This window comes from Perna viridis, chromosome 8, assembly GCF_037379345.1.
Source record: "Perna viridis isolate PV_CMFRI_1.1 ecotype Kerala chromosome 8, ASM3737934v1, whole genome shotgun sequence".
Classification (NCBI taxonomy): domain Eukaryota; kingdom Metazoa; phylum Mollusca; class Bivalvia; order Mytilida; family Mytilidae; genus Perna; species Perna viridis.
Window position 1 is genome coordinate 13,781,952 of NC_142452.1, and position 8,868 is coordinate 13,790,819.

General features: G+C 34.1%; 1 long non-coding RNA gene across 1 annotated transcript; it reads right to left on the reverse strand.

The window, feature by feature from the left end:
• Positions 1 to 3,668, reverse strand: LOC148609419 (uncharacterized). The gene is made up of 3 exons (XR_015914781.1): positions 3,552 to 3,668; positions 853 to 1,007; positions 1 to 641 (listed from the first exon to the last, which is right to left on the reverse strand). It is a non-coding gene; the product is annotated as an uncharacterized LOC148609419 (long non-coding RNA).
• Positions 3,669 to 8,868: the final 5,200 nt, after the last annotated feature.

Below are 8,868 nucleotides of genomic sequence, written 5' to 3' on the forward strand. Positions count from 1 at the left end.
TACTTAACAGTCTAAACAATATATTGCATTTTCTCTCATAATGTTCAATTTGCAAATCTTGATTATCAAAAAAGTAAAGTTTTGTTCTTTTAATTGTCTATTCTCTTTCAACACTTCCCTAGAACATTCCTCTATTTCCGTTACTCTCTTTTTCTCTGTTTCATGTAGATATTCATAAGATTAAATGTGAGGTCTTTTTTGTCGAGAAATTCTTGAAATTTAGCTTTATTGTTCTTTTTGAGTACTCTCATTCTTTTTAACACTCTGTTTACTTTAGTTCTTAATGCCAATTTATCATTCACATTCCATTCTACGCACGGAAACCTTTCCTTTCCATTCAACGCACCACTCTGAAAGTGTTACTTTAAAACAGCTCGAAAATGTCTTTGTTTTGCAGCTGTACTTTAGTTGAAGTGTCTGTAAAAATATCATAATTAATAATAAAACACCACCATCAAACTGCATGCACTTTGCATATTATTACAACAACAATAAATTGTAGTGCTATTGTACACCAACTACAGAATATTTGTACCATATACTAAATAAGAATGAATACAAAAATGTATTCTTCTAATGGCTCTGTATTATGTTCATCCATCATTAGATAGTCTGTTATGTCTGTTAAGGGGAGTCAAAGTCTAAAATTCAAAAGCAAAAAGTTTGTTAGTATAAGTAAACAAGGTCAAGTCACACGATAATGACGGTTAACGAGTCGGATACTTAGCATGTTCAAATTAATTTCCGCGCTATTAAATGCCTCTAAAGACAGATCAAAGGACATGAATAGATTAAAAAATATGTCGAAGTTTTCAAATATTGCTGATAAATTAGGATATAAAGTATGCTTACCATGGCAAATTTGCTTTCTTCAAGAAAGTCGTCATTTTCTCTAGTCTTCACCTTTCTAACCATGAATTAACATGCATCATTGGAATCGGTAGGATGTAAGCTGTCCGATGGTTGGTCAATATTTTTAGTTCCTTCCTTTATTTAGCACGGAACAGCTAATAAAAACATAGATGACGCAAAAATTTACCTAAATATAGATACCACGTTTTCAAGTGTGTTCACGTTGACGAAAACGGTAACTCCAGTCCTCCGTCCATAACTTCGTTATTTCGATGTCGATTCACATAATTGTCGTACAAAATGAAAGCAGAATGGTTATATTTAACTATGTTTATTCATAATTATCACAGATATGATACTTAACTACTCATAGCGTGATTTAAAGTCGTTCAATTTTTGTGTAAAAAACATCATCGGATTACCGATAAAATTCACGTTACCTGAACCCCCTAACAAATCAAATAAAACATTTTCCAAATGACATATTAACCATAATTTTTATTATTATGAATTTGAAAGAGTAATCAAAGGAACCAAGGTTATAGCGGTAATCAAACGAATGTAATCCAGGGACAAAGACCAGACATGGAAAACAAACATACACAACAAAGAACATAAAGTAACTAAAATCATACATACACAGTAACAAAAGCAAATGAGCAACTCGGACTCCACTAAAAACTGGGAGCATGAACCAGGTGCACCAGTAAGGTAAGCGTCCTCTGCTTTTCTAGAAACACCCGTCGAGTTGCTCATAAAAAGTCAAGTCCGGGGTAGAAAAACAAGGAAAGGAAAACTATGATCCGTTGAATAAATCAGTTTTCATGGTGCAGATGGATACACCATAACGATCCACGAGTTCATGATGACGACCATAAACTTTTGTAGTGATGACTTCAATTTTGTAGCAACATAACCCTGTTCCAGAAGCCTATTTGTTAGTGTTCGAGCGCGATACAAAAAGTCTGCGTAGTTTCGACATAAAGTTTTGTCGATGAAGTCTGTGGGGTCGGGGTGTACATGTATATGGATAAAAAATTGACATAAATACATGTAGTAGATATCCAAATATTAAGGCATCCCTTTCTTGTTTTCGTCAACTTTCCAGTAAACAAAATGTTAATGATTTTTTTTTTCAAGTTAACATGTCAATTTAAGACTTGCATAATGTAACATAACAGCTTGTAAAATATGCCCTTATTCGCTAATCGGATTGACAAATGTTTATTCAAAACACAGTTTAATTATGATGCCAATTAACATAGGTACCTTACATTGTCTTATTGAATGGTTAGTGAACGTTTTAATCATAAAGAATTTCTAATATTTTTTTTATATTTGAACTATGCTGTCTACGATCTATATCGTACATTGGCTAAAATACTGATATCTAGAGATAATGTAATCAGTATTAATTAAAACAAAATAATCATCCTCTTTACTGTTAGAACTTTTGTATGTTTTTTCCTTTAATTTGTGGAATGAAATACATATCAGAACTGCAGCATAGCAAACTTTAAACCAAAAACATATTGAGATCACAGTTGCAGTTGATACTGTTTTTCCGACTAATCCTCAATCATTCTTGCTAGAGTCAGGGGGAAATTTCAACTTAAAACTCAACCTACTTTGTTCTACTGTTAAAAAGATATTATCAAATTTATATCATTAAATTCGGTTTTAAATAAGATAAACAGTCTTATGTTTGCGAACTTTTCTTATGGATTGAATAATTACCATTTGTCTAATATAACCATAATATTATTACCGAAACACTCGACCGTATTTGCTAACAATACTTTATTTTACATTTAATCAAATGACAAATCTCTTAATATTGATGTAAGTACATTAAAGGGACCCTAGTCAAACAGTTCCATTGATTTTGAAAAATATTATCTGTACCATTTTTACGCAAGGGCCCCATGCAGGTCCGGGTGTTAAAGGAATAGGCCTACAGCAGCGCTAAGCTTGTCGTAAAGGCGACTAAATAGTGCCCAGAAAACATAGCCGGGGGCTAGGCGCTCTGCCCACAAAGCAACTGGGATGTGTGCCCCAGGTGGTGGAATGGGGTACCCCTGGCGTGTTACATGCTGGGGTTGTCAGGCTATAATACGGAAAACCTGTCCGCAAACCATAGTGGTGCACCGTGTGTGGAAAGATGTCACGTTTCTTGCACGTTGAAGAACCCTGCTGTGGTATTCCATAGGAGTAGGAACTTTTGCTCTCCGCCACAGGAGGCTAAATTGCCCGACCTTACCCATCTCTCCCTTTTTCTAGTGGCAATCAAAAATTGTCGACCTTAGTATCCCCGTGTCTCATCCCTTGTTTTCATTTCATCATTATTTCATGTTCATTTTATCATTCATTTCATGTTCATCGTCTGAATATAGCTGAAATATTGCTGCTCGGACTTCAAACCCCAACAATCAATCAGTCATTGACGCAAGGACCGGTAGCCTTGGCATTTGCGTAATTACCATTAAAGGATGAAATAAATTACAAAACAAGCTTCATTTTAGCCAAATGCAGTCTAATTTGAATGGTAAATATAACACACACGGAAAACAAAGGAAACTTTATTAGAAGGAAGTTACGCATACAACAAAGAGAGCCAAAAAAAAAAATAAACAACAAATAAACAAACAAAAACAAACAAACAAACAAACAAAAAACAAAACATAGTAATATGTACATACATGTAGATATAAAAAGTGAACGGGATATCCAGGCTCCACTTATAACTACGAAAACCAAAGACCATGTACACTGGTAGTATTAGAATCCTCGCCTTCTCTATGAACACTTACGTTGCTTAACATTACATTAGACAGGAAGGGAAAGATATAACACAGTGAGCAAATAGGTTATCATAGTGCATATTGATAAGCAACGATACACGAGTTAATGGTGACATCAATACAGTTTTGTAATTTAATCTTGTAGCGACATAAGCCTGTTCGAGAAGATTTATTGTAGCAAACTCTAGCAATCAAAATTTATAGTTCAATATTTTCTGTCTTTATTTCTCCATTTTCTACATGAATACGGCCGTCCGTAAATTAAATAGGAAATGTGTTTAGTCATGCACGAAGCTATGTATACAGTACTCGGTTCGTTTCTATCCTCTATCGTACATAGTGTACAGTACAACGTATAACGTAAGTCGTGTATCGTAAATGGTACATTGGGAATGTTAAAAATAACAATCTGATGGGTCACTATATAATTTCGTGCCTTTATTCCTTGAACATGCCTTTCTACCATTAACAAACTTATTTTTTACCAAAATAGAATAAAATTGTATTTTAACTACTCCCAAACTGAGAAGAAACGTTCGAGTTACACCCAAAGTCTTAGGCTCATGTCTCATGTCATGTTATTTCCGGGTGGCCTAGCGATACTTTGCCAGTCTTGTTGATGAATGTGTTTAAGTAGGTGAAGTCATAGTAGTCGATGTGATCCTCTTCTTCTGCTTCATGATATAATATACAGGCTTCCACTCGCCCCAGGCAAATGCATCTCATGGTTCGAGGGGGGCATATACATTCTTTTGATTGTAGGTGTTGGTTTACTACGGGATCCTCTTTTATTTTCTGTTTAAAGTCACATTCCCATCTGCAAACATATTTGTATTCCTGGTCTTCTATGTTCTTTTGTATTTCAATTGATCGTTGATGTGAATCGTTCATGTGCATATCGTTCATATACGGAATTTAGTATATCTTTAATTCGTAAACCGTTCCATCTGCATATTCATCCACATTATATGGTCCAATTTCTTATTCTCCTCCGTTTTGTGCATGTTTAATACGTATGCCTTTTAATTCTGACAAGTATTTGAGCCATTTGAGCCATTTGATATCCGTGGCCATGGGCTGGTATGAGTTCAATGGTCTTTTGTTTCAGAAATTTAGATCCAGATAAGAGGTTGCAAGCCGAGGCAATAGTGATGTGATGCATTTTTTAAAACGAATCTATAGGTGTTCCGCCAATGGTTTCAGTGGTGTCCATAAATAAATGGCGGAAGGATAAAAAGCCTTTTCGTAAGATGTCTACATTTTTACAGTAATTCAAAAGCTTGTCTTGAAAGTCAGTCAAAGGTATCCCCTCTGTGTCCTTAGTATCATGTCTCACTTTGCTGGTTTCATGGCCTCTGGGTTATGATATCGTATGTCTGGTAAGTGTTGTAGCTTCACATTTTGATGTTTCATCCTTTTGTACAGACCAGTAAAGTATCCATTATGGAGCTCCGAGAATCCAAACGTCTTACGAAGGTTAAACAGAGCAGTTGGTACAAAGTTCAGTGAATCGAGCATCCGTATCTAAAATCTTGGCACTTCTATTGACATGTTCTTTCCACAAATGTGGTAGTTTATACCATTCGATTCATCTAGCTTGAAACTGAGCATAACTGTTTGCATGGCCATACTTTGATTATCAATTTTTGTGAAGATCTTTATAGCCATTTCTATTGTAATCCTAAAAAATGCCTGTGTTCTCTCATTACAACGAGATGTTTACATTTAAAACTACATGTATTATGTGTGATATAAGAAACAAAACATTTTGTCAAAAATTAGGTTAATTAAATTAATTTGGAGCATTTGTGTCTTACCTCATTCTACACACTGTAATGTTTGCTATGGACTAACGTCATCTCTGCAGCTTCAAGTCCCCCGATAATTGCAACCGCTGGTCTTGTCTGCATATCAAAGTACACTTAAAAATCATTTTTTAAAAATCATGAACATTTGCTCTTAAAAGCATTTTGTAATAAAACTAACTTGATAAATTTAATACTTATCCGTTCTTTATTCTGAATGTTTCGGTTCTGTGCTTGTACTTTCCAACACTTTATGTATTTGCTCGATACGATAGGTATAACTCCTAGTATTTTTCTCTCATTAAAACCTAATAAACTCTAACCTGAATTATGTTGCACTGAACAGTTGCCATGTTCAAATCCCTCACCGTTGCAGTTCTAAATAATTGTGGAGGTGACTTAGTACAGTATGGAACTCTGGTCTTTTTCCAACTATCAATGGTTATTGTACAGGACATCCAAACGGGTCAACCCGTTCATGTACCGTCAATTGTAAAAATGAAAATACATGACAAATGAACAATAATGCACGACAGTTAAAACACAGGTATCTTTAAAATATATCAATTGAGTTTTTATTTGTGTTGTCAAATCAGTCTGTTTTACTAACCGGTTACTCGAATAGCGTTCCCACAAAATAGCCGGCTAATCGGTATTATATCCACTTTCAATATTGAAAGTTGGAAGGAAAATCCGTGTACTTTTTTAAATTCTTTTCAATAAACGGAACCTTTAAACCCCTTGAGTGCGTTTGTTAAAAGCTTGGGTTAGGTCCATTTTCCAGGAACCAGATATGGTTTGTGTTGATAACAAACGTATTGGTTTGTCTTCGTTATTACAACAGGGTTCAGCAGTAATGAGGTCCCTATAATCTTGTTCTTCTATGCTTCCAATCATTGTGTATTGCTCTAACGCTTTCTATCTTTTGTAAATGGCAAATCGCCATGTCCCATATTTTCAGTTTGAGCAGTTTTGTGCTTCGGTCCATTTCTTAAATTCTTATTTGGATAATTATCAATTTATGAAATGAAAGCATGTCCATGGTATTCAAACCCTCAACGACGTGCACCATATAATATGTATGCGTATTATGAAACATGCAACTGCTAAAACTGTAAAAAAAATATTTGGACAAATTAATCTTCATTTGTTTTTTTCAGCCTCCTCGAATAACCATCAGTCAACAGGACATTTTTAAAAAGGTGAAAGTTTTGTTTAAAAAAATGCAGTTGAACTGTGTTAATCAAAAGGGTAATACTCGATGGTTAGGCAATGGACTAGCATAGCCATCAACCTCCCCTCCCTTTGTAAACCTATATAGATTTATAAACAATGTATTTGAAACGCATGTCTGCTTGTTTGCCAATACACAAGTACAGCGTGTTTGGTTAATAGTTATTATTATACAGAGCATCGGATACGAGGCTAACGAAAGCCAAACTCACAAAATAGTTGTTTTTTTTAATTTCGATAAGAACAAATATACAGTCGATCGGCAAATAACTTTCGCAGCACAAACTTTGACTTTCTCTGAGCTGTTTGTTTGGATATTTTGTTAGACTCTTTGATCAGCACAGTCGTGAAACCTTTCAAAGCAGCTTACGATGGTGATTGGTCAAAAATTATTTGGATCATATTGTCACCTTATTCTTGTATATTGATTAAATAGTTCCTTTTATTCAGTGCTAAGGAATCAAATATAACATTTAATTTGTTTTCGTGAAGATTAATAAGTCTGTTATCTGTTGACTTTAGATATTCATTTATGCTGTTTTCTCCTGGAAAGGCCTTGTTATTCTTGAGATTTCACTGCGCGTACATTATTCCATTACATTACATGTACTTTGGTATTTAATTTTGCATTTATTGCATCATTGCCTGATGAATGTGGATCTTTTACTTTATTGTCGTTAATTTCTGAATGTTCATTTTTACTCAAATATCTAAAGTGGTGTTCTTGATTCATCAAATAACCGATAAAAAACAACAAACATAACGTGAACAAAGAACAAAGATCTGAAGAGGAATCTGAACATGAACAATTAATTGCGTCAATTTATTTCTGTCCAACATATGGCTGGAAGCCTACATGGAACAATTCATTGCACACAGAGGTTTTTAGTCAAGGATCTCGAATGGCATTTATCAGAACCAAGGTACAATACCAAGTCAAATTATTTTCATGGTTATGTTTCGGCACAGAGACCAGTGTATCCGCCTGCACAAACTCAGTAAACGATAAACTGCGTGGCAATTGACATGTGCTACAATCCTTAAACCAATCAGGTTGTTCCTGTTCCTGTCAGAGCTAATATAATGGTAACGGAATAAGAAGCAAATACTATTGTGTGCAGACATGATTTAACCGTTTTATCAATAAATTTCAGCTTATTAGTGACAAGTAAATTGCTGGTAAAATACAGAGCTCTGGATCCCATAACCTTTAAAGTATACTGCAATCGTGTGTGTGGCAATGACGGTATCTTTACCATGAATTAAGCTATTGAATGGTATAAACTAATATACCATCTCCATCATTCAAAGTTGATCCAACCCTGTTCCAAAATAGAGTATTTGTTTTTAATTCCCATAGAACAACACCTTTACCCATAGAATTCTATACATTATCCATTGGATTTCATACTTTCAATTCGTTTAAAAAGTTTTACTTTAAATTTACTTTTAAATTAAATTCAATAATTGTTCATGTACTTATTAATAAACAAAATATTTCCAAATCCTTTGCACCTCCCTTTCTATATACCATAGAATGCAATAGGAAGTTGTACCAATGGAAATACAAAAGTTTCCTATTCTTTAATTATGATACAACAAAAGCATTGGGTTATTGATAGTTTAATGCACCATTTTAATTTCAATTCAGATAAATAAAAGTATTGTAGAGACTGTTCAATGTATGAGAAGGTAGACGTTTTTTTCTTGACTTCTATAGAAGACATACCTGACGATATTAGATATATGGTGAGCTTGTAAGTAGTTTTTGATATCAGAATATTTTTCAACCAGCGTATAGTTTAGTAGAATGACAGGGCAAACCAAAAACGCATTGTTTCAACATTTTGTTCGATTTCCAGAAATGAATTAACAACAAACTGTTTTCTATGCACATGGAATTTTCACCCCTTTCTATGCCAAACTAATTTTGTGTTTTGATTACTGTTTGTTTTTGAAACTAGTGGTTTAAGATTCTAAATATTGATGTTACTTTTCTTATTGTTTGCATGTTTCGAAATATAAGTTTTTACTATTGTAGTATAAATTTGGCAATTTGATTATTGTTGATTCAACCCTGGTATAGGTTGAAGGAGGTTGGCATAAATAATATTGATAATGTAGTTCATACAACCGCGAACGTAAATAGATTACCCTTTGAGCAATAACAACATATA